The sequence below is a fragment of the Psammomys obesus genome, unplaced genomic scaffold (genome assembly GCF_907164565.1).
Source record: "Psammomys obesus unplaced genomic scaffold, mPsaObe1.curated_primary_1811, whole genome shotgun sequence".
Classification (NCBI taxonomy): Eukaryota; Metazoa; Chordata; class Mammalia; order Rodentia; family Muridae; genus Psammomys; species Psammomys obesus.
In genome coordinates, this window is record NW_026596079.1 from 12,692,054 (window position 1) to 12,718,923 (window position 26,870).

The 26,870-nt window shown below is 44.4% G+C and overlaps 1 protein-coding gene across 2 annotated transcripts in view; it reads left to right on the forward strand.

The window, feature by feature from the left end:
* Nucleotides 1–26,870, forward strand: part of Cyrib (CYFIP related Rac1 interactor B) — a 128,171-nt gene that overhangs the window by 27,031 nt on the left and 74,270 nt on the right. For both annotated transcript variants that reach the window (XM_055626408.1, XM_055626407.1), the window contains exon 2: nt 12,871–12,923. The gene's annotated coding sequence lies outside the window, so the exon portion shown is untranslated. The remainder of the gene's footprint in view (nt 1–12,870; nt 12,924–26,870) is intronic.

Sequence of the window (26,870 nt, forward strand, 5' to 3'; positions counted from 1 at the left end):
CTGTTTACCCATAAAGCAGAGAGTGTGAAAGCACATGAAGCCCAAGGCCTGCCAGGTCAGTATCACTCTCCAGTAAACAGATGCCATGTTCCAGAGCCCTATGAGATGCAGCCCAGAGATAAGACACAGTGAGCCTCTGTGTGCCTTATAGTTCCGAATGAGTTAGTGTTCTAGTTTAAATACAGCAAAATGAAGTACAGTCATTTCTAGGTGTTAGATGGAAAGGCAGAATTGGGGCCTCTGCCTACGGAGGTGATGTCGGAGGTGACATCAGCACTTGGTATTTCAGCTTTGACTTCCGTAAGTGGGAAAGTTTGGGGCTGAGGATGTGCCTCAGTAGAATGCTTGCCTAACACACATAGCCCTGGATCCCTTCTCCAGCACCTGCATAAAACAGATGTGGTGGTCTGCACTTGGCAACACCAGCACTCGAGGGCATCCTTAACAGTGAAGCCAGACTTGGGTACAAGAAGCCCTGATAGCAGGGGTGGTTGTACCATTACTGAAGGCCGTTGCAATTAACTCCTGGAACGTAGCAATGTCAGTGTTGTCTCTGTTCAGTGTCAAGATAAGTTTTTTTTTTTAATTAAAAAAACATTTTGCTTCAAATTTAATTACCCAGTTATTTCAAAAGGAGAAATTAAAACTGATCCTGAAAAAAAAAATCTATCATAAGCCATCATAAGAACATAAAACAGGAATCCCAAATCGAATCAATAAAATATATGATTGGGGTCAAATTGGGTAACCGTAAGAGAAGTTGTACTCATAGGCTTTTAACAAACTTTTATTGATTCTTTGTGAATTTCAGGTCACACATCCCTGTCCCTCTGTAACTGCCCTCTGCCCTTGCAACCTCCTGCCAAAATAAAACAAATCTTGTTGTGGAAGTTGCACTGTGTCACGGATCTTTACTTGCAAATGTTTATTGCAGTGAGTCCTTGGCCTGTTTCTAGGCCTCTGGCTTCTGCTACACTGTCAATACTGGATCTTCACAGGGCTTCCTCTCTGATATCCTGTTGTTGTCCTGTGTCATGGAGATCCTGCAGCCTTGGATCTGCAGGACCAGGCCCTTTCATACACTCCGGCAGATCATAGATGGAGTAAATGTTAGGGTGGAGCAACTCAAAGCCCTGGATGCGGGCCTGGGAGGTAGCTGAGTTGGTCAGCCTGCCAGCTCTTTTGCGCCATGAGGGCAGGCTCTCCAGCACTGCCCAGCTAGCTCACCCAGTGCTGCAGATGGCAAGGTCAGGGTTAGCTCTCCTGCTCTCCTGTCCTCAGGTGCGCTCACCCACATCCCTGCCACCAGGATCAGCTCACTGCCCAGGTGAGGTGCAGGTCCCTACTGCCCTTCATAGGCTCTGTCTTAAGGGCTCTGACTGAAATGTAAACAGTGGACTGTTTTTTCAATTACAATAGTAACCCCCCCCTTTTTTTTTTGCTGTAATTTACATGACAAAGGTTATTGAACCCAGGACCTTTTTCTGAGCGAGCTAGGTGTTGGCAAAATCTGGAGGCCCTGAGGCACATAGAGAGAGAGGGGGGTAGGTAGGAGGTCCATAAAAAGTGGACTTCAGCCATGTGAGAACCTGGAGCTTTAACCCAAGAAGAGAGATATAGAACATGAGGGGTTAACCTTTGTCCTCAAGGGTTTATGTCATAAATGAGAATCTTGAAAACCTTTTTCCTTCCAGGTGACACATGACATGCCTGGAGGTGGAAGGACCTCCCAGAGCTGAGAGAATGTTTGGCTTGTGGCTTGAGCTACTGGGCTGAGCAAGAGGGGTGTTCCATGATGGTTTTGCAGGCCATGTTAAAGGACCTTGAGTCACAGTCTATAAGTAGCACCAGCCATTGCAGGATTTGCTGGAAGAGCACAAAAAGATGAAAGTTGGGTCCATAGTAAAAGATGAGATGTTCAGGGCCCCACCTTCCTTGTAAGCCACAAGTCAGACCAGATGTGGGGCCAGGACTGGAAGTGGGAACAGGTAGCAGCAGCAGCCTGTCACCCACTGAACACAGAACCAGTTGCTCTCTGGATTGCAAATATACTATCCCAACTTAGCTAGCCTAAGTCACTAAAGTTAAAGACAATTATGTGCCAAGCAATGACCTGATTGTGTGGAGCTGCTCCGGCGGCCTGTTCACTGAGGTTGGTCTACTGTCTGTCAGGTAGTCTCTTCCAGGTGACAAGAAGCTCCAGCAACTTGAACACAAACTCAGTCTCTTCCTGAGTAATCCCCGGGAATAGGCATCTCCCTCTCAGCAGCTTTAATCAAATGATAGGGAAAGTATTTATTGATCAGCTAGAATCTTAGTCTGTTCTTGAACCACCCATTGGTTCTAGAAGGTTCCATGCTTTGACAGCCTTCTCTTAGATTACATGCTACCTCAGGGAACACATGGAAGGATAGTTAGGGTGTCCCATAGGAAACATGGGTGCATTCCCAGAGGGGCATGGGGCTGTCAGGCAAGATAGCAGCTGTGTACAGCAGGACATGGCAGGGCATCGCAGGCCCTGGCCCTCTGTCCATTCCTGGCCACTGAGGTTTCTGCTACATTGGTAATTTGTACTTCCAATGAGTAGCTGAAGGGAGGGAGAGAGGGAGGGAGGTGTGGCTGCTTCCATAGCCTGCTCTTGGAGTCAATACTATATAATTTATCATTTTTTCTCTTTCTCCTTTTCTTCTTCTTCTTCTTCTCCTCCTCCTCCTCCTCCTCCTTCTACTTTTCTCTCTCTTTCACCTTTTTCTGAAGCCTCCTTGAGCTCTTCTGCACTCTTCATATCATATTCCTTATTCATGATCAGTAGTAATGACCAGGAAGGTTAACACTGTCCCTATGATGGACATCAGTTCTCTTGTCTACATATCTATGCTGTATGTACTAACCTGCTTTATGGCAGCTGAAAGAGAGAGAGAAAGAGAGAGAGAGACAGGAGGGGAGAGGAAGGGAGGAGAAGAGAGGAGATCCTCTCAAGAGGACAAGAGAGGAAAAGAAAGGAGAAGGGGAGGGGAGGGAAAGAGAGGAGAGGTAAAGAGAGGAGATGAGAAGAGAGAAGAGGAGAGGAGAGGAAAGGAAAGAAGGAGTAAGAAATAGGCAAAAACCAGAGTACCGCCCCAGCCTGTGGGTTTTCCTTACTGAATGCTGGGAAGTGTGAGGGCATATGGGCAAGTGGGGAGGGCTCTGCAGGCAGTGTTTCCTTCCCAGCTGGTCTGGAAGCAGGCCAGTGCTGGTGAGCAATAGAGGGTAGCGCTTCCTGCTAGTCAGAGATCACCATGTGGCTTGAAGAAAATGCTTTTTCCCTCCCCTACACCACACCACAAACCCTCAAGGACTTCCAAGGGGCCTTTTGCAGAATGGACCTTCTGTAGGTGGGGTGGACCGGGGAGGTCCTTGAGGATGTCAGGAGGTAATTGCTGTGGCAGTGGGCTGCTTCCTCAGTCTCTCAGCCCTGTTGAGTATCTACTGCCTTCTCCTCTCAGGTGATCCCAGGCCACGCTAGCCATCCATGCTTTATTTGCATCCATTTGTTTTGTGTGTCACTCACCCCTTACCCTGCCCAGTTCAGTTTTATGGGCTTTGGACAATGAACAAATATTTGACATTAATTATGAAAGTCTTGAGTGGAGGATGAAAATGGATACTTCTCATTAGTTCCGGGAACTGGGAGGATATGTGGTGCCTCTGGTTGTATCGTTGGTCATCAATTGCCAGTGGAGGGACTAGGCACCCAAGAAAAAAGCTGGGAGAGAGGCAAGAGTCAACTTGCCTGGGGGATGGGGTGTTGAGAAGGATAAGACAAGGGAGAAAACAAGCATCTGTGTGGCCAGGCTCCAGAGCAAAGAACCAGGCAATGAGGACGGTTTCACTCTGTGAGCCACAGAGGAGAGGCACCATTTCAGTCACCGTATCTGAAAATATCAGTGGAGCATTTTAGGAGTGAACAGTTTATAAATTTAAGTGACATAGTGTTCTGAGCAGTGTGATGAACGTTCTCAGCATCCCTGTGCGCTGCCCAAGATGCATGTCATCCCTTCATCCAATGCTTCCATACTGTATGTGCTACCTGCCCTGTGGAAGGTGTGACACACAGAAAGATGGGGAGAGCACATAACTTTTACTACAGTATATTGTTAGGGTCTATTATCAGTTTATTGTTCCCAATCCTTAGCTGTGCCTGATTTCTAGATTAGACTTTGCCATAAGTATGTACATAGAAGAAAGAGTGTATATAGGATCCCATGCCATCTGAGGTTTTCCTTATCCACTAGGGTTGAGGTTAAGGGGCCCTGTTGTACTTACTGTTTGTTAGTACTTGCTCCAGCTAGCTGTGGCCCAACCCCTGTCCCTCTGAATGATACCACTTATTTATCTTTATCAAATGGTAGATATCACCATTTCACAGCAGGGGAAACTGAGCCCAGAGAGATTAAAAAACATTTGAAAGTAACTCAGCTACTAAGTGGTAACCGTGGGGTGTGGGGTTCTGCATCTGTGTCAAAAACTCCCCACGTGGTACTTTGGAGACATTTTTTCAAGATGAGTGGATCCTAATAAATTAGAGTCCTAAGAATATGTGGTGAGGTTTATATACTGACTGGCAGAGCCTGCTTCTTGCCTGCAAGAGGGAGCTAAAAAGGTATTGGGAGAGGGAGTGGCCAGTGGGCAGCAGCCTGGGGTATGGATGAGAGAGGCCCTGAGCTGGTTCCTGTGTCTGCCCTGCCTGTCCTTTCATGTGTCATGTGGCTTTGGGTGAGTCATACCATCCTGGAGCAGGCTTCCTTCTTACTGAGGCAAGAGCGTACCACAATAATAACTTACTGTGACTTCGAGTGGCTGGGCACGGACCACACAGTTCCTACCCTGTATGCTTAGGGCTTGGTGGGAAAGAACTCTCCCTACTAGCTCAGCACAGGTTTCAGGGGCCTGGAAGGTGGAAGAGAAGGAAGCAGATTATGCCCTAAATCTGCAGCTATCTGACTGTTGTCCCTGAAGTCACTGGGAAAGAGAGACACCATTAACAAGAGGAAAAGTGCTTCTCTACATTGGAGGTTTTCCCCAACTTAGTTGCTGAGAAGAATGGTTTCTGTGGCATTGGCATTCAGAGGGAGAACCCCCCCCCCCCCGTGTGGCACCCTCACCCAGGCATCCCAGATTCCCAGATCTGTGGTACAGTGTTCTAAAATGTTCCCTGGGTGATTGGGGTCAGCTGCTGTTTTCTCCTGAGACCCGATACCCATTTCTGTCGAGGCACCGTATTCACTACTGGCCCAAGAGTATGCAGCTGCTCCCAAGGGGCCACTACGACACAGAAGGGGAGCAGGGCTGCATCCTCTGCAGGTACGAGGGCCTTTTCAATGGGCACTGTCCCCTCCCAGTCCCATGCCTTATGGTCCGCTGATTAGCACACTTCTGGATAACACTGCCCCCTAGTCCATATGGAACTCTGCTCAGTTTTGTTTAGTAGTGTATTTTTGTGGTTTTATTAAGATGTATGTGCCTGGTCGGCATGGTGCAACAGTGAGGTAGAGGTGTGTCCAACCTCCAACAAGGAGTAGGAATCCTCCTTCCCTGTTCTGGGAACATGTACCCATGTGCTGGTACATGTTGCCTCACGACCCCCCACCCCCCACTTCTGTCAACCTTGAGGCCAGCTTACAGGTTAAACTTACCCTCTCCTTGTACAGTCATGTCCAGCAAATACCTGGAATTCGTCCTCATGCAAATAAGGCATTCCTAACACCATAGCCTTGGCCAGTGATGTACACTCACCCCAAAAGCATCTACTCGCTTCCCAAAGGTTTAAATGGCCCTTGTTTCCTCCATCTAAACAAGCTGCTCAGTGAAGCCTGCCTCCTGAGAGTCTGTTCTTGACAAGTTCACAGCTGAGGTCTCATCACCCACAGCCATTCCCACCATGGCCACCAGGCCACAACACCATTAAGGGAGGAGGAGCTAAGGGAGGGAGAGCCAAGTGGGAATGACACAGGTTAGCAGTAATTTGTCTTTAAAGGCATCCCATCCTTATACTAAGAAGATATTTGATAGGTAGGTCTCCACTAATTCAGAAACACCACTGCTGTTTGTACATTGGCTAGGGGTATGTGCCCTTGGCTCTTCCACAGGGTATCTCACAGGATTAGGCTTTGACTGTGATGGTTCTGGGGTTCTCCGTGTCTATTCGGCATGCACTAGTGTGATTCCATCCTTATCTGTCTCCTCCTCACCTCCACAGTGTGTTCATTAAGTCAGAGGAAGGTTGAGTTGGGTTTTTTGGATAAGATTTGTAAGATCTGCGGTATGTGTAGCTTGTTGGTACAATGCTTGGCTGGCATTTATGGTACTGGGGTCAATCCCCAGCATCACAAACAAAGCTAAACCTTATTGTAATGCAGTTACTATTAATGTTATTAGGTTAAACAGATGGTTGACTTAAGACTCCCAAATATTTACTTTTAACATTTACCAAGATGTTATGTGTCCATTGTTTAGTTGCTGTCTCCCTCTTTGGACCACTGATTTCTAGGGTTAAAGGCAGTTTTGTCACTGCTGAATCTATGGAGAATGTATTTATTTTATTTTGTTTTGAAACAAGGGCTCACTGTGTACCCCTAGCTGGCCTGCAACTTGCTTATGTAGACGAAGCTGGCCTCAAACTCACAGAGAGCTGCCTGCCTCTTCCTCTACCTCCTACATGAGGGACGCTGCACCACCATGCCTGGCTGACTCAGGAAAAAATATGAATTCAAGTTTGCATTTTTCAGGTGCTTAGAAGAAAGGGAAAAACATAATTAAGGGACCCTGTTGCTGTGTGTGGTCTTGGAATAAGATCTGCCTAGTGTCCTGGCGCCATTTCTTTTGGCTCTGAGAGATGCATATTGGGGATTTTCTTGGCCTTAGAAATGAGGTTATGGTTTAAGGGTCTTCAGTGGACAAGATTGCAGTGTCAGAGAATATCAAATGTGAAGAGACTTCAGTGTGTGTGTGCATGTATGTGTTCATATGTGTGCATGTGTGCACACAGAGAGAAGTTGATATGAGATGTCTTCATCAGTAGCTCTCCACCTTATTTTTTGAGACAGCATCTTCCATTGAACCTGGAGCTAGACTGACTGGCCAGCATTCCCAGAGGTTCCCCTGTCTCCCCTCTACCCTCATACAGGTATAGTAGGTACACATTGCCAAGCTCAGCTTTTTTCTTTTAATTTTAATTTTTCTTCACAATTTATTCATTTTATATCCCGATTGAAGCCCTCTCCCTCAACTTCCTCCAGTCCCACCCTCCCTCTCTCTTCCCTCCAACCCCTTCCCCTAGTCCACTGAAAAGGGGGGGGGGATTCTCCACTATTGCCATCTGCCCATAGCTTGTTAAGTCTCATTGGGATTGCATGGATCTACTTCCTCCATGGTCTGGCAAGGCGAGTGATCAGAGAGGAGGCAACCGAATTCATGACAGAGGCAGCCCCTACTCCCCTTACTCAGAGATCCACATGGACACTGAGCTGCCAATTGGCCACATCTGAGCAAGGGGTCCAGGTCTTCTCCATGTGTGGTCCTTGGTTGGTGCATCAGTCTCTGCAGGACCCTCTGGAGCCCAGCTTTTTATGTGTATGTGTACTAGAGATCAAACTTAGATCCTCATGCTTGCATGGCCAGCCCTTTTCTGACTGAGCCATCATCTCCCCAGCCTGTGGTGCAGCTTTTCGATTCAAAGCAGTCAAGACAAATTGGAATCCCTTGTGTGAGCCTCTTCACGACCAGCCCACACTAGCAATTTAGTTAAGCTTGGTTGGCCAGAATAGTAACTGAAACATGAGTTAGAACTTTGATATTCAGATAATCCACGTGTCTAGCTATATAACACACTGATATTATAAAAATTAAAATTAGTATGTTTGTGACTACTCATATAAGATGTCCACCCTGAGGTGCTTTTGATCTAATTAAAAGTGTCAGGATGGATACTAGGGGCTAATAGAAAGTGGCAATAGGATTAGGGATGAGGTGGCTGACAAGAGCTGAGACAGCCTCTAAAAGTATCCATTCTCTACAACTGTCTACAACTCTTGTTGCAGTCTCTTTGAAGTGATTGTGATCCTGTCTACAGGAGTTCTTACTTGAGCCATTGTCACGTTGTGTTGTTGTAGCCAATCTATATATTCCCCTGGGCACGAGACCCTTGTATAGTGGCCATGGCCTCATCTCGTCTGAGGAAGTGACAGTCAAAGTCACTCTGTTCTTATCAAGAGATCATACCATCATTTTGTACGATCCCTTATGTTTGGGTGGGTCTTTTGAGTCTTGCTAATTTAAGGCATGGTGTGACCATTTTGGGGGAGAGGAGGCACAAGGAAGGGAAGTGATGTAGAGCTCAGAAGACCTGTAGGAAGGTGCCCTCTGCTTGGCACATAGGATGGGAGTAATTCATCCCAGCAGAGCATCAAGATATGGAGATGTTCTGTTTATAGTGAAACCTCCTTCAGACTCAGCAATTGCTTCTATCTGTTTGTTTGTTTGTTTTATTTCGGGTTTTTTTTTTTTTTTTTTTTTTTTTTTTGGCTTTGTTTGGTTTTCTCAAGACAGATTTCCTTGGCTTCTCAAACCCGAAGGGTAACGGCCACTCATTCAAGCTGCAGGGAAAAGTTAGAATGAGAGACAGTTTGTAGTTAATTTTAATGTTATTGTTTCCAGGTAAATCAGAGAACAGTTTTAACTGCACACCACTTGGATAGATAGGTGCCTGAACATCCATGACTTTCGGTTTTTCCCCCAAAATTTCAAAAATAATCAGTTTTCATGAGTTGGTCTTTTTGTGCCTTTTAGCTTTCCTTCATCATTGCTACTTTATTACCAAATCCCCCTAATCCTGCAGAGTGTGTTTCAGCCACATTTCGAAAAATGATGGTGAATACGAAGTGAAGATAAATCTGAAGACTTCATTCTAAGCAGTGAATGTTTATTGCATAGTTACTATTTATTAGCCCTGTTCTTGGGGAAAGTTTACCAACTGAATAAAGAGACTGAAGTTTGCTGGGACTCTTTTACAGGGCTCTTGGAATGGAACAGGATTATAGGTCTAAGTTTATAACTTTATTATCAGGAATAGAATAAATCATGGTCACCGAAAAATAGCAAGTGATAAACAAGCCAATAAAGTTCCAAGATGAATTCGCGGAGGGGAAGGAGTAATTATTTGAATTATATTTGCTTGTTTAATTAACATTTATTGTCTTCTGGGTAACAGGCACTGCTGGGTACTTTTACATCTGCTATTTTATTTAATTACAAAGAGTTCTTCACTTGCAGATAAGATTTCCCAGGGGCTTCTCTGGGCTAATGAGTTAGCCTGCCTGGTGTTTCTCAGGCCCAGCTGCTCATGGAGATCACCTAGGGAGCTGCAGGCCATCTGGTGCTGGGGTTTCCTCCTCTGGGATCCTGTTTACCTGCTCAGGGTTGGCACCCAGCAGCAGCACATCAAAACCTTGGACAGGCTAGCAAAGTCATTCCACTCGCTGAAGAAAAGACCTCCTTAAACTTCTCAGCAATAAGCAACTGTTGTGGAGTTCGGCAGCTGAGTTTGTGGCGCCATGTGGAATACACCCAACACCTGTTTCTTCCTTTGTCTGTTTCCCCTTGAGTGGGGGTGTGGGGAGAGTCAGGATAATTATGGAATGAAGCAGGCCTGCAAACCGTTTCCCGAAATGTCTCAGCCCCAGTTTTTTCTAGGTTAACTTCTAGTCTGACTTTGCTCTGTTGTGTTGATCAGGTATCATGTTTAGGTGACTTGCTTGATAAGAGACTGTGTCTATGTGGGGTGGAGTTGCGCTTATGTAGAGGTCAGAGGAGTCAGTTCTCCCCCTAGAACTCAGGTTGTCAGGTTTGGTGGCAAGCACCTTAACCCACTGAACCTTCTGCTGGCACTCTTTCTTATGAGAGACAGACAGATACACAGACGCACAGACAGAGGGAGGGGGAGAGACAGAGGGAGAGGGAGACAGATGAGATGGCACGTGCCTTGGTGCAAGTGTGGAAATCGCAGGACAAGTTCATTGAGTCAGGTCTCCCACCTTTATGTGGGTCCTAAGGATTGAGCTCAGATCTTCAGGCTTGTGTGACAAATGCCTTTGCCCCTTGAACCATATTGTTTTCTTACTAAAGTTCTCTTCTTCCACCATGTGAGTCCTGGAGATAAAATTCAAATCATCATGTTTGGCAGCAAGCATCTTTACCTGCTTAGCCATTTTGATACCATCACCACCACCTTGTTTTGAGACAGCATCTTTCCTTGTCCTGTAGCTTACCTGGCTGGATCTTGCTCTGGCTGGGGCCATCCCAGACCTGGGTAGGCAGGATCCACTGGTAAGCTACTCCCTCCATATCTAGTCTCAGCCCTCTTACTAACTATGTCTTTGGTTGGCCTAAAGACAAGTCTGATTTGCATAGGCCATTGACCCTGAGTGGATACTTTCCTGCCCCTGGACAGCTGGGACTTGTCTTGTAGCTGTCACTGTGGATAGGACATCCTTGGGAAAGCCCTGCTGGCTCCTCACCGCTTTCATCTGCCTGAGATAATGGAAACCCTTGCCTGCCCACACCTCCTTGTTCCCTCTAGCCATCTTAACCTGCTCACTCGTAATTGCTTCTCTTCTACACTTGCTCCTCCTCTGAGAGCCCTGGGTGGCTGGGAGGCTCAGTGGGTGGCTGGGAGGCTCAGTATGTGGCCTCACTCTGAAGCCACAATACTTGGCACCATGGGTGCTTGGGGGCTTTGTATATCTTCACTGTACCAAAGGCTGCTGGAGCTCAGAGAGAGCAGGAGCCTTGACCCAAGTCAGGTGACTGGGGGCCTGTGGTGAGTCTGCTGCTGTAGCCCAAGTTTTCTCTGCAGGAAACTTGGGAGTGAGAGATAGTCACCTGTCTTTAGATGCCACCTTCCTTCTGCCCAGGCACCAAGTCCAGGGTCTGTATCTAAGTTGTGCAGTGGTCAGCTTCCTTAGTGTTCTTAAAAACAAAGCAAGCCAAGACTTTCATGGGAGTTCCCAAGCCTTTCTCATTTCTGGGACTTTGTGCAAGGCCTTAAAAAGTTTCCCAAGCAAGGAACTTGTCCCTGTTTTCTGTTCCAAAAAATCTGGTCAGAGAATCAGAACAAGAAGGGATGGGAGAAGTGGCAGTTGTGTGTTTTTTGTGTCTAGTACTCATGTACACGTATAATTTGCTTATGGTATATTATGTACATGAGGTTTGCTATGACATGGGTGCAGTATGTGTGATATATATATATGCATGTGTGGTTTATTCATGATGTCTGTCTGCTGTGTGATATACATATACAGGGTATATGAGTTATATGATGCATGTATACAGTATGATGCATGTATGTGGTACATGCATGCATGATATGCATGTATGTGTGCATATGGTATGTGGTATGTGTTCACATTGTACGTGATATGTATGTTGTCTGTTTAAGTGGAATGTGTATGATGGGTATTCATGGTGTGTATGGTGTCTGACACACTTGTACATATGTGGTATATGTTTCATTTGTACATAAGTGTGATATGGTATGTGATGTGTTAAGTTTCTGTTGCGCTTGTATGTGTGCAGAGTGCATGGTGCAGTGTGGTATATAGGTATACGATGGGTGTAGAGTGTGTGGTGTGGGTTTTACTTGTATATGCTGTGTACACGTGTGTGATATGGTATGGTGTGTGCTCATTGTATATGGACAAGTGTGCATACACATTTGAGGACAGCACTGTGAGCATGGCTTAGACAGCCTTTCAGTTGAGCTTTCTCTTTCTTTAAGCCACTTGTGATGAGTTTAAAACAGAATGTTAAGGCGTACAAGAAGTACAAGAGGAAGGCACTTGCCTTCCATGTGAACAGACGCAGAGCTGGCAAAGCACTCGGGTGGCAGCAGCAGATAGTGGCCTCTGGAGACAATGAGGCTGGGCTCCACACCTTTTGTGAATAAAATGAAGCAGGTTAAGTGGCTTCCGGTAGTTTCAGAACTCAATGAAAAGCTAAGTGAAGACACTAAGGCAGCGGAAGATTTGATCAGAGGAAAGGGCACTCTGTTCCACCTCCATCTGGCATGAGTGTGTCTAGACGCACCTCTGCCTCCATTTCACGATGAATGCCAGCCGTGTGTTAAGAGGGATGTTGTTGAACTCTGGTGTTCTGCAAACTCTCTTTGATTCATAAGCGTTTGCTCTAAGAGATTTCTGAGAGTGAGAGCTTTGAGAGCACTGCATGTTCGCTTTCTTCTCTGTGCAGAATAGAAACCCCAAACAGGAAATGATTCAGGGACAGAATGACTGAGTTGGGTTCAGAGTCTGGTTGAGTTGAGCATTTTTCTGGGACCAGGGCATCTGGAGCCACCCAGAGTTTCAGGATCCTCTCTCTTAGAACTTGGAATCTCAGCAGAAAGCATGGCCCCATACCACCTCTGCCTCTGGGACTGTGGAGTCCAGCCTGAATGGCCCTTATTTTTGAGACAGGGCTCTAAACCAAACAAAAAGAAAACAAAATTGTGGCTTTCCTGGAACTTGTTATGGAGACTATGTTGACCTTGAACTCATAAGAAATCCTCCTGCCTCTGCCTTCCAAGTGCTGGGATCAAAGGTGTGCACCACTATGCCTACCACTTACGTAGTTCTTGAGTGTGATCTTTGTAGGTAACACCATCTACAATTTGGATGCTTTAAGATGGTCTATGTAAATGGCACTTAAAGTTTTTCTCAGGCCATGTTGATGGTACTGGGAGAGAAGAAATAATAGTAAAGGCCAGGATTTACTAGAGGATTTCAGAGTGTTGAGGGCTGTTTGTAGCTTGCTTAATCCTTGCTGTCACTCTTTTTACAGGAGAAGAAACTGAGGCCCGGAGTTTGAGTAATCCCTTCAAGGGTACCAGATTGGTAAGTAACAGAGCTGGCATGGGACCCTAGCCACCTGCCTTTAGATCCTGAACTCTCCACTCTCACTCTGAAGAAGCAACAGAGTGGGTGGCAGTGGCCCGGATGTGGCTTTTCACTTCATTAGAAGCATCCCTGCCCCCACTGAAGTGACAGCACATTGTTTCTTTTCAGCCTATGAATGTTGAGAATCTGCAGGCTTTTGAGTCAGATTAGTAATTTAAATAACTAATTTTGGAGGCAAGGTGATATTTCTGCACTTCCTATCATAGGTAACCCTGGCAGCAAACCCTGGAACATAGTCATCTCTCACAGCAGCCCTTCAAAGGTAAAGTTCAGAGGAAGGAAAGACATTGCCCCAGTCACTCTGTTATTGGGGGCAGAGTCAGTTTTCACACCTGACTTACCAGCCAGTGCTGTTAACCAGTGTAAATTTTTTTGTTACCCTTTGTGGGTGCTTTTGGGAAAATCATTCGCCTTGAACTCAAGTGGCCCCTGGCTGGCAGGGCCCTTAGGTCTTCTGTCTCGTTTTCCTGTGTCTCTCGGCCTCCTCACCACCTTCCGTATTGCTGGCCAGCTTGTGGTGAGGCCTCAGCATTGCATGGAACCCTTAGCGCAGTGTCCCATGGCAGCCTCTGCTCAGGCAGGCATGCTTTTAACGATATTATTTATTTGTTTGCTTGGTTTTTGTTTTGTTTTTTTAAGACAGTTTCTCCTTGTAGCCTTGCCTGTCCTGTAGACCGTAGATGAGGCTGGCCTCGAACTCATAGAGATCCACCTGCCTCCCAAAGTGCTCCTATTAAGGTGTATGCCACCACTGTCCAGCATTAATGTTTAATAGAGCTATGGTGGTATGCATATGGTAAAACATAAATCTTATTCTTACAGTTGATGAACTTTTAATATCAAACTCAATTTAACTGCCCCAAATCAGGGGACTCAGTAGTCCCATTATTCTAAGAAGCTCCTTGGTATTGCTTGAGTAATAGGTACTTCACTGATCTTTATTGTGTTCATGTTTTTAACTTACCCAGATGTAAGCCTAATTGTTCAACGAAACAACCTGAAGGCAAAATACTTTAAATAGCATAGGTGACCATGCCATTTCACTTGGCGGACATCTGTCTTGGAGGAAGTAATGATAGGAGGCATGGGTCTGCTACTCTTTCTGTTAGTCTTCGTTCTTTGTGTGTTTTAAAACTTGAGCATCTTACGCCATCAAGTACCTCCTGTATTTATAGATTGTAATTATCACACAGCATACCCCCTAAATCCAAACCAGCTCTTCCATATGGTACTCAGCTTAAGATAGTCCAGTGATAAAAGAAATTCTATGTTGTATGTCATAAAAGATACTCTGCCAGTCTTCAGTGTGAGGCCTTATGGGATTTTCAAACCACTTTGGAGTTTTCAGTTTTTGTATTACATGCAGACATTAGGTGCTAAACCTGGAGTAAGCTGCATTTCATAAAAGATTGTATGTTTACTATTGGGTGGGGAAGGGACAGCGTCCTGCAAGCAACTTTTGGAGTCTGTTCTCTCCATTCATCTCTGTGGGGGCTCAGGGACTGAGCTCAGATCACCAGGCTCATATGGTGAATGAATTTATTTACTGAGCCATGTCTGCAGCCTGTAAGCTATAATTTTAATGCCAGTAGAACTGAAGAATGAATGCATGGATTGGGTTTGGTGACCTAGAAGTCTTTTGTGATATATCTAGGTGTTTTGCATAAAACTTTGCGGTACAAATGCAGAGTTGATGGAAATAAAAGCACTGCATCTTGGGGAGTCTGTAAGAACTCATATTGCAGAATCAACCAGAAATTCAGAGAGACCCGTAAGCGAGTGGTTATGTATGAGCAGAAGCTACGACACACGTGGTGGGGCTTTTGTGATCCCACATTCCAGTACTGGGGTTTTAATTCCACAGTGAGTCTAGAAGGGAGGCCTGTCTGATAGAAGGTAGAATTGAGTATCCAGGAACCTTGAAGGTCTGATTTCTTTATGCAAATAGGGCTAGAAAACCTCATTATCTGGAAATTTACTTTGAGTTGAAAGGATGTTACCCACAAGAAAAAAAAAGACGTGGTACTGTATATATGTATATGTGATATATACCTGTTTGCTGAATCTATATTTTATTACTTATGACATGATATCCTTCACATATCCTTCAGCTAATGTGAAAATTGGTTTAATCCATACCACAAACACAAACTCAGTTCTAAAGGATATTTTCATCAGTGCATTCCTGACAGGACTTGCATTAAAAAGAAGTGACAACCCCTATAGAAGTTAAAAACTACAAACTACCCAGGAACAAGCCTTTCCAAGATGCTGGTAAATTTAACCATTCAATAAAACCATGAAATGGTATGTTTAAAATGGTTGAGGACTAATGATATCAAAAAATAAAGCAAGGGGGAAAATCTGAAAACCAGCCAAAATGAAATGAAATGAGTCATTTTATTTAAAATGGTTAAAGGAACCTCTAGATATAAAGAGAAAAATGAGCAACTATAGGACGGTATTAAGATTGTCCTTTATTAAGTGTATGCCAGACACTGTTCTGAGTTTTGGTATTAACTCATTTAATCCTCAGAAGTAAATTGTGAGTGGGCATTAGCATGGCCATCTGTATGTTTGTTTACTTTATATCTCTTACATCATTTCTCCTCTACTTTCCTCCCTTCAGCCCTTCCGATATCCTCCCCACTCTCAACTTCATTGCCTCCTTTTGTGTATTATTTTTACAAACATATGGACAAATGTATTAATACAAAGTGCTGAGCCCATTTTTATTTTTTTCCTGTGAATATGGTTTCAGGGCTGGCCACTTGTATTGGTTAGCCAATGAGGGGCTGAAACCTGGGAGGGGCTAGTTCTCCCTCTCTCAGCAGTCATTAGTTCCCTGTAGTGCTTTGTCTAGGGATTGGGTTGCATGAGATTTTCCCCCCTTCTGTGTTAACGTGTCTGTTGACATTGTTGTTCTGTTCTTATTCATGCAGCCCTTTCTAGGAGTCACATAGCAGACTTGTTGGTACTCTGACTTACAAGCTTTCCACCTTCTCACCCCCTCTTCTCTAGTGTCCCCTGAGCAATAGGTATAGGAGATATGCTGTAGAAGTATCCACTGGAAATGGGCTCCCTACAACCTATTGATCTTTGCAATATGTCTAGTTGTCGTCTCTGTTTTGTAGATGAAAAAACTAATGCAGTTAAATCCTGTTATTCATAGTTGCACACTGGTGCCAGTCAGTGGCAGAGCTGGGATTTGACCCCAGCTAGAATTAACAAGAATAATCACCAAATGGTGATGTAAATATGAAAGAAGAATATGAGAGAGAGAGAGAGAGAGAGAGAGAGAGAGAGAGAGAGAGAGAGAAAACTACTTCTTTTGCAGTATAGTGGGACTAAAGGACAGGCACATTAGGAAACATAAGAATTAGATGTCTTGAGATTTCCTGTAATCTTTGTGTGCTAAGTATTTGTGAGCAGGTGAGCATCAACGGTTCAGAAATGCAGGAAAGGGTGGTAGAGCCTCAGTTTGCACAGTAGTATATATTGATGTCATGATAAATGTTTACAGCAGTCTCTTTAGGAAAAGAAAAAAAAGCTGGTTTTGTAGCATTTGGTGATTTCTTTTTTTTAGATTTGTTTTTATTTCTTAATTTTACTTCTTTTTGTGAATGGGTGTTTTGCCTACATGTCTGTCTTTGCACCATGCAGCGCCAATGGAGGCCAGAAGAGGGTGTCAAATTCTCTGGAACTGGTTACAGATGGTTGTTAGCCAACCATGTGGATGCTGGCAGATTGAACCTGAGTTCTCTGGAAGAACAGCCAGTGTTGTTAACCAGTGAGCCACTCGCTAGTATTTGCTGCTTTCTATGGTGTAAATATTTCCATAATGACCAGTTTCACGCTAGCAATACAATGCCTCTAAACTTGGAGTTGAGAAGCTGTGAACGTAGTCAGATCTCTTGAAACAACATGAGCTGGCTCCAGCACACCATTGGCTCACGTGGTCCTGCTATTTTTAAGCTCTGATTCTGGGTGCACCTAGGAGTGGAATTTCCAGGAAGTAGTCATGTCATGGGTGATTCATAGGGGCAAGAAGAGACAATGGGACAGGAGCAGAGCTCTGCCCTTCTTTCTTCCCCTGTACTTAAAACAGGAAAGAAAGCAGCCTTTTGTGAACGTGGACAGAGGCATGGCATGGTCCTTGCACTGTTGGTTAGAGTGAAAATGATTACTGCTTTGAAGAGTAACTGGCAGTATCTATCCGAGTTCCAAGTGTGCATGCTTTCTGACTCTACAGTTCTGTTTCAAGGTTTTGTTTGTTTTGAGGCAGATTCTCATTATGAAGCCTAAGCTTCCCTAGAATTTGCTGTCTAACCCAGGCTGGTCCCCAGTTTGTGATCCTCCTGTCTCAGCTCCCCAGGTGCTTCAATTGCTATAGCAAGATCCTGGAAGCAACTTAGATCTATATCAATAAGGATTGATATAGATTAAATGTATATCCTCAAAGTCAGATATTATCACTGCTGCTGTTCAGAATCGTAAGCTAAGAAGAAATGGGTTCCCGATATGTTTTTTTGTTGTTGTTGTTGTTGTGGTGAATTAAATTTGTTCTGTGACAACTGAGGACACTGACTTCTCTCCCTCAGAATCTATCAATAGCCAATGGTTCATCAGGGAAGGGGTCTATCCCATGTGTCCCTCTGCCATGCATGACTGACTGTGGACAGAACAAGTCCTCTGTGGACCCAGTTAAGGCAACTATAGCTTCCATGAGTTCATGTCTACATTAGCTTTTTGATGTCCAAGAGACAGTGTTTTGTAGTCCTTCTCCTTACCTTCTGGCTCACACATTTTTTTCTTCTCCCTCTTCCATGATGTTCCCTGAGTTTTAGAAGGAGGGATATCAATGTTCTTTTGATAGCTGAGCACTTAGTTGCCCCTTTTTTTCTCAGTACTTGAGCAGTCATAAGTCTTTGCATTCACTACCATTGCAAAGAGAAGCTTCTCTGATTAAGGTTGAGCGTTTGACGCCATGTCAATTTAGCTAAACACTAGTGTTAAGTCCACATGCTCCCAGGGTTTATGATGGGATTTAAAGTATCAGAAAAGAACTCCATCTTGTGGAGTGGGTCTCAAATCTAGTCATAGAATAGTTGGTGCCCCATACCAATTGTGTAACTATCACAGATGTAGGAATATCTTGCCTGGCAGATTAATTTACTTTGTAGGGTCCATTGTGGAGCAAGGCCACCGCTGATGTCTTTTCTTTACCAGTGGCCTGCGTAGCACTTCTCATCGTCACAAAAGCTAGGGAGCAGGGAGGAAGCTTGCTGCTCAGTTCTTGCTTGATTTCTCTCCATCTTGCAACCAAGGTTTGGGGTGTCTTCAGCAATAAGGTCTTACAGTCTAGTTTCAGTGGGCCATCAAAAAGAGAGGCAAGAGTGTCTTAGTTAAGGTTTCCATTGCTGTGAAGAGATACCATGTCCAAGGCAACTTTTATACAGGAAAACATTCAACTGGGGCTGGCTTACAGTTTCAGAGGTCTGGTCCATTATCATCATGGTGGGAAGCATAGCAGCGTCCAGGCAGACATGGTGCTGGAGGAGGAGCTGAGAGTTCTACATCTTGATCAGAAGGCAGCAGAACGGCTCAAGCATAGACTTCAAAGCACCCCACCCCCACCCCAGTGACACACTTCTTCCAATAAGGCCATACCTCCTAATAGTGTCACTCCCTATGGGCCAAGCATTCAAACACATGAATCTATCAACACCATACCTAGTCAAACCACCACAAACAGCCTGTATTGTTTGGGGCTTTGCTGACCAACAACTAATAAAGTAATCAGGATATATTTCTGAGTTATAGGAAAAACAGTGTTCAGAAAAGTGTATGTGGTAAGCACTTGTATATGTAGAAAAGTGGGAGGTCATGAATGTTTTTTCCGTATCTGTCTTCATACACAACATGCATACTTGCTTGGCTCTGTTTACAGTATATCTGTAAGCCTACAGTGGGTAGATGGCACCCGACTGCATATCTTTTTATATGCACTTGAGGTTTTAAATTATTATTTATAGACAGTCTTGTTTTATATCCCAGGTTAATTTATAACTTGTTGTGCATCGCAGAACAGCCTAGAACTTGTGGTATTCCTACCTCAGACAAATCATAGGATTATAAGAGTGTGCCCCCATATTGTTTTTTTGAGGAAGAGTCAGTTGTGACTAAAAGAATACTTGGGACCACGCTTGGAGGTGCGTGCTGATAATCCAGACACTTGGAGAGGGAGGCAGATTGAGAGTGAAAGACCAGCCTGGGCTCCATAGAGGGACAGAACAAAACTACTTAGGGAGTTTCGCACATGAGAGCCCTTTCCATTTTTAGAGGGAGTTAGCAAGTCCCCAACAGGAAGCCAGTACTAAGTGCTAGCCACTTCTCTGAGTTATCTCTCCTAGCTGGCATATCTGCCACTGGAGCTTTCCTCATTGCCTGGCTCTGCCTGGATTCCCAAAGGATCCAGTAAATAGGTGATAAATATCTGTGAATCCCATTTTCAAGATGTGTGTGACTGTGTGCCTGTGTGTGTTTATGTATGTGTGTGTGTGAGAAAGAGAGAGAGACTGAGAGAGAAATTGAGACTTGTGTCAAGTCTTGACATGCAAAAGAGAGAGTTTGGTAGCATTATTTAGAGGGTTTTATAAACAGTCCCTGCTTAGCCATCCAAGGGGTTCAGGAGTTATGTCAGGCTTCCTGTTACCCTCTGCTAATCCCTGGCATTCCCCCACCCCTTGGGTTACATGGCTGGTCTATTCTGTTAGTATCGTCTCAAGTTGAAGCCTATTTGCTCTGGAAAGTCAGAACTCTGTTTCTGGAGCAAATGAATCCCTGATGTGTTTAGCAAGCAACAAAGGTGAGAATTTGTCCCACTGTGTCATCCTTTTTTAGACTTATTTGATCTGCCCACTGCCTGTCCAGGATGAATCATCAAAGGCCCCAAAGACACTGGCTTCTGTTCACTGACAAAGAACATTTATGGCCTTTCTTAGCAAAATAGATGTTCCCGGAGGAGCTTTCATTGTTGTTGTTTGCTGTGGTTGGCCACATGTCGAACTCATCAGCTGTTTTACAGAGCCAGAGGTTTCTCCTCCTGGCGCTCCCTTGTTACAGTTCAGAAAAAAAGCTCCCTAAGTGGGTTATACATCTTAAGAGGCTTTCATGACACTGCCTGTGATTTGGTAAACAGTAACCCAAATAGGTGAGGAGATGGGAATGGCAGCCAGATTACAGAGGCAGGGGATGGGGGGTGGCAACCCGTTCACAGAGAAGATGGCATAAAGAGTGTCACATCTTCTGTTACATGTACCCAAGTGATGGATCATTTGGCCATGGCATTTTTCAGTTCTGGGGGCTCATTCCGATTTCCATTAAGCTTAGCTTGGCAGATCATTGCCCAATCTGCAAGCTGGCATGTGGGGCTTTAGTTTACTGGAAGTTGAGTGTGACTCAACAGTGATATCTGACCCCCTCACACAGTTGTTCTGTCTTCATTGCCTGAGTGGAGATGGAGAGCGGCTTTAAATGATGTTGCCCCGGGAGGCCCTTTACTGGTGCCCCTTTTCAGGCTCGTGTTGCAGTGTGTAGAATTGAACTTGGCTCTTATCTTACTGGCTTTACACAGCTGTAGGAAAGAAAGGGTGGCTGTCTCCATGACAGACTGTGAGCCTGGAAAGGTGATTGGGTCCACTTGCTTCCTGAACTCACAGAAATTCAGACCTCTCTTGTCGGGATTCTTTCCATCTCCAGGCAACTCCTGCTTGAGCTGGCTTCTGTAGAAAGGAGGTTTGCTTGTTTATTTAGTTGAAAAGTTTAAAGATAGAAGTTAAGGCTTAGAGAATCCAAAGCTTAAAGTCTTGCCAAGTCTGGACACATTTTTTTTTCATCTCTTCATAAAACACATTTCCTTCCCAGATTATGGCATCAGTTAGCAGTTAGCAGCTTTAGCAGGTTTAGAAAGGTCGCCTTCCTGATAATCCAGCAGAAAGTCCCAGAATTGATCTTACTGTCCCTCTAGGTATCATGCTCATCCTCCAAATAGTCTCTGTTGCTGATGTACTTTGATTGTCCATTCTAGGCCAGATGCCTGCCCACTAGAGAAGGTACGCTGGTGTCTGAATGCCTTTAGGGGCACAGGGACAGAGAAAAAGGCAGCATGCTCATTCTCTAAGGCATTCTGGGAACTTTTTCTGACTGATGGGTAGACAGGAGCAAAGGATGTCCAACGTGATAGGGTTTTAGTTAGTGTTTACTGGATGAGTGAATGAACAGAAGAATGAGCAGAGAGAGAGAGTGAGAGCTGGTTGTACGGCACTTGCCGTGGGTTTAACAGATGGAGCTTTGCAAAGAAAAAGGGATACAGCTTTGAAATCCAGCCATTAAATTAACTGAAACATTTAACAAGAAACATGAGAAGGACAGACATGTGATAGCTACTTCTAGGTGTCTGAAGGGCATGGACAGGGCAGGAGCTTCGTTTGGGTCCCTGCTCTGTGTCTTAGGGGCTGGAATAGATACTTTATTTTCACCTCAGTTTAATTCTTACTAAAACAAACAAACAAACAAAAAAAAAACAATTCAAATTGGTAATTGGTAAAAGCAGTTAAGTTATTGACATACCCTGGCTTTATTTCTTTGTGATTCTCTGGGCTCCCCATATCTGTATGCTGGCTTTGTTGTCAGGTTTCCATCCTGAAAGTAGCTTAGAGGAACGGAGGTACCAACTCTCTGCACAGTTCTTGAACATTTCCACTCTTCCCTCTGGTTGGCTCCTCCCACATCCATTTTTCAGATCAATCTTGGTCAGAGGAGAGGGGAGAGCATTGTCTTAGACTATTCAGGACCCACCTTTGGAACTGAAGGCAAGTGTGCATGGCACCTTGACGAGGGAGTGAGTGGAAGAGATGTCACCAAGAGGCGGTGACAGTCTCCAAGTGGTCCCTGTGCAAAGATGGAAACACTAAGATGGGTCAGGAAGGCTCTCACTCTTCCCATGACAAATTCACCTTCTGATAAATGCACATTGGTGGGTTTTTCTGAACAGTAAAGATTTTACACATTTTCACAGTGACTTATCATATCTCTGTTAAATGGGCAATTATTTCTGTTGTATAGATGAGGAAACCAGTATTGGGAGGTTAGGGTATTGCTGGCAGTCAGGCCCCAGGAAGCTAGCCAGATGTGTCTGGGCTTGTGGGCCCCACTCTATTTCCCTTTTGGGATGGTTTGTAGAGAAAATAGATTCTTAATAGAGGCCCTAAAAGGGGGTTCTAATGATTCATCACAATAAGCAGGGCCTTGGGAGTAGTTACTGCTTTTAATTTCCAGCTTTTATTAGGAGAATCCTGCTTGCCTTTTTTTTTTTTTTTCATTAGGTATCTGTAGATGAGAGGAAAACTCTTTTTCCTAGGGTCAGGGAAGTGACAGATAATTGAATGAGCCCCAAAGAAAAGCAGAACCATTGTTGACTCACAACGCTTCAGAAGGCACAGTTGCTTGAGAGACTTTCACAAAAACGAGTTTTCTCTTCTCTTAACTTTTCTGCCCGAGGCTGCCATTTGTTTTTTAAAAGCAATAGAGTAACCATTATGTAATCTATGCAGGTCCTCCTTCCCTTGGGTCCAAGTTAACTGTGCCTTCAACAATGCAGAATGTCTTTTCCTGTTGGCGAAGAGTATACATAAAGCTAGCGGGAGTCCTAAATTAAGCTGCCAAAGCAAAGGCAAACAAGCTGGGTTTTCTGCTTTTCTCCAGATACTACAGAGACAATATCCCACAGGGCTAGAAGATTGATTTGTGCAGGGTAGAGTCATGTGCTCTGTAAAGAGCGTCCACGCCTGGACATAATGGCCAGGTGAACGGGCCGCTTGTTCCCAGGCCCCCTTACCTCTCTTCTACGCCAGTGTGCACACATTTATCCCAATAGAAATGAAGCAAAAATGAGGAGATCCAAAAATGGTAGCTGTTGACTACCTGACAAACGGAGTTTTGTAAAGGTCCTCGTTCATTTTCTGCTGCTGTGGTGAACACTGTGACCAAAAACAGGTTGGGGAGGAAAGGGAAGCCAAGGTAGGAACTGAAGCCGAGGCCATGGAAGAATCTTCCTCACTGGCTCACTTCCCTAGCATGCTCAGGCATCTTTTTTTCACATAGCCCAGGCCCACCTACCCAGTGATGGTATGGCTCCTTGTGGACCTGGCCTTCCTACATTGACTCATAATTAAGGGAATGCTTCATAGACAAGCACACAAGCCTGTGGTGCTCAACATTTCTAATGCTGCAACCCCCTTAGTCAGTTCCTCATGTTGTGGTGACCCCCCCTCCCCCCGCCCCAGAAAATTATTTTCAGTGCTACTTCATAACTGTAAGTTTGCTATGGTTACAAATTGCAATGTAAATATTTGATATGCTGGATATCTGATATGTGAACCCTGGGAAAAGGTCTTTCCACCCCCACAGGGTCACAATGCACAGGTTGAGAACCACCACTCTAGGCCAATCTGAATGAGGCAATTTCTCAGCCAAGATTCTTTCTTGTCAGGTATGTCTAAGTGTGTGCTAAGTTGACAAAAAACAAACAACAACAACAAAAACAAAAACAACACTACAACAGTAACTTAGATGCTGTCCTTTTTTAGAGTTCTGTGTCTGTTTTCCCACTCCCAGAATATTTATTACATAATGGTGCTTTACCTATCTATATTTCCTCTAAGTTCTCTGCCTACTGTTCTGGGTCATGGACGAAGAGAAGGTCAAAGCACAGCCTCTAGTCCTGATGGATAGCCATTGGTGGACCTCTTCTCTCCGGATTTGCTTCTCTCCATTCCCATCTATACACGTTTGGGATTCTGAGGACTGTGAACATGTCAGAGTGGTTCAGCTGGGCCTAGAAAAGGTGTGAAGTGAAACAGGATATGAGAAATGCCTGTGGGTAAAGGCTTAGGGGTTGAATGTCAGGTAGACAGTATATCCTTCAAAAAAAAAAAAAAAAAGTTGTTGAGGCTTGTTGACCCTAGAGAATGATTCTGATGGCTGTCACTAGGTGTGAGGTTGAAGGTGACTCACCACAGCAGAATCTGGCTTTATTCTGATTAAGCCACTGCTGCTAGGGAACATGGGGGATGAGGGAGGAGACACCATGTTATATAAGTGTGTACATGTGTGTGTATATACGCTCATACAAATCTTGTTACCTCTGTGACCATGGTTTCCAAAATTATCTGCATAGTAGAATCACCCACAGAGCTTTTAAAATTCAAAGCCAGAGACCATATACCATCAGGTTTATTTACAGACTCTGAGAATGGGTTGGACATAATCATTAGGCGTGTGTGTTCACGTGTGTGTACTTGTGTGTCTGTGTTTGTACATGTGTATGTACACCTGTGGAGATCAACCTTGGGTGTTATTCCTCTTTAGATGCTAAGCTTTATGATTTTTTGATTGGCTTGGAATTTGCCAATTAAGCTAGGCTGGCCCGTTTAGCCACCGGGGTTCACCTGTGTCTGTCTTTCTGTAGCTGAGAATAAAGCATACATACCACACCAGATTTCTCAATGCTGGTGCTGGTGGTTGACCTTCGATACTCATGCTTGCATGGCAAGCACTTTACTGACTGAGCCACTTCCCCAGTTTTTAAACTCTTCCGTTGGTTCCAGTTTCGGACAGGTTCTGCAGCAGCATTGCGTGTCGTGATTGTGATGATAACATGATTGTAGTCTGGGGAAGAATGGGGATTGTGGTAGTTGCAATGGTGATGGCCACTGTCATTTCCTGGCTTAGCATCTCTAGGCCAGGCCATCTGTTGAATTTTAACAAAAATCCCCACTAGTCCTTCCTCTGCTCTCTGTGGGAGGCTGGGGAAGGAAAGGAAGGGCCTTACCTCCAAACTGATGTTTGAACAGTTGACTGACCCAGATTGGCAGGTAAAGACCAGAAAGAGGAGGCAGCTGGGATTATCTTGTTCACCCCTGAGAGACCACTGCGGTCATCTTTAGTCTGAGATGAGGTTTCTGCTGTTGCTGTCATTACCACAGCATAACCTGTCCATATCCTGGTGGATATGGCCATCCTTTTAATAACCACAGTGGATTCAGGAGTCAATATTCAAAACCATCTTTGCAAAGTTTGTGCACTGAGGGTGAGTTTATTTTGACCTGTGGCTTGGAAGGAGGAAAGAGCACAGTAAACCAGGCTATTAATCTTAGGTTGGTTGATTCTTCCATGAAAACCACTGTGTTTGTCTCAAGAAACCGGATTAAATAAATTAATAAAACATTGTCTTGTGTCTTTGCAGAACTTTTCTCAGTTCATGGTGCTCTGAAAACCTCATGTCGTTGCTAGTGTTTCATACCTCTCAGAAAGATGGAGAGGCCCAAAACAGAGCTGTGGGTTACCACAACGTTTAAGAAGGAGACATGCTTACTCAATGTGCATAGAAATTTCCTACTGGAGCCTTGCTGTAAGAATTCTGCCAGGAGGTGGGAGGATGCTAGAGAAGGTGTTCCTGGGAGAGCAGAAGGACTGGGCAAAGCACAGCAGTAGGAAATGGTATTGACAGGAGCTCTGCAATCAGCTTAGAATTACATCAAGATGGCACAGTTCTCCACCATCTTGGGAGACTGGAGAAGTTCATTAGATGGACATTTCTACTTGTGTTTTCATTATGCAACAAACATCTAACATTTTTTGTTGTTGTTAATTTCAGTGTTGGAAGACATCTGTATGATGAAGAAGGGCTGGATAATTTTGTTGACTGCCCCCATTTGCCCCAAAAATCATACCAGATACCATACCAAGGGTTGCACATTGCTTACTAGTAGTGATTCTTTGCTTAAAAACAAACAAACAAACATGATTCTTTGTTCATGCCTCAGGAAGTCAAGCCTGACCTTTGAACTCAGTTGTTCTTTGGCAGTGTAGACATGAACCTCTGTGAGCTTCATGGCCTAGATCCTAGGTCTGGTGGGGTGGTTGATTTTGACTGTGCTCCTCATAACTGGTAGACATGTTCCTGACACCTTGCGCCCTCAGTTTTTTAAAATGTAAAATATTAGATAAGATGACTTTCAAAGTTATTTCCTTCTAAAATTGGGCAGTTCGTTGGAAACTCTGTAGGCTGCAATGTTAGTTTTGTCATCTTGATAACACTGTAAAATCACTTGGTAAAAGAGTCTCAGTGTAGGCTTGTCTAGTTTGTTTAGATCAAATTGGCTTGTGGGCAAGTATGTGTGTATGTGTGTGTGGATGGTAACCTGGAACTGCAAGCTAAAAAAAACCCTTTTACCCAGAAGTTTGTTTTGTCAGCGTATTTTATCACAGCAACAGGAAAAGAAACTAAGACATAGACATACAAGACAAGTGACCTGTTACACAAAAATGTTAAGTATAGAAATGGATACAACAGCCCTTTTCTCTAAATTTATGGGTTGAGGCAAGCCTAGAGCTTAGGTAAAGGTACTGCTCTTCTCCTTTGCCCTTGTTAAGGTTTACAGCTGAGAAAAGGACGCATTCTTTTGCTGTGCGTGTTCTAACAGGGTTTTAGAGAGGGACCGAGCAAAACCAATTGAGTTTCTTTGCAACATAGACCATATTGATCCCCCAAGCTTTATGAATTATTTTTCTCTAACTTGAAAAAGTAACTGTGAGAAGCTAAATTCATTCACACGTTTAGCTCATATAGGACTTATCTTGTTGTTCTGTTTAAACTTCGAATCTTACCTACCAGTGTCTATAGGTAATGACTTAATCATTCAGGCTACTTCTGAGTGCTGCTCAACTCATTCCTCTGTGGTACGTGAATGAGCTTGTGGTTGCAGGCCTGCCATGACATTAGCCCCAGGACTGGTGTAAGTCAGCACTGATAGCCACCTA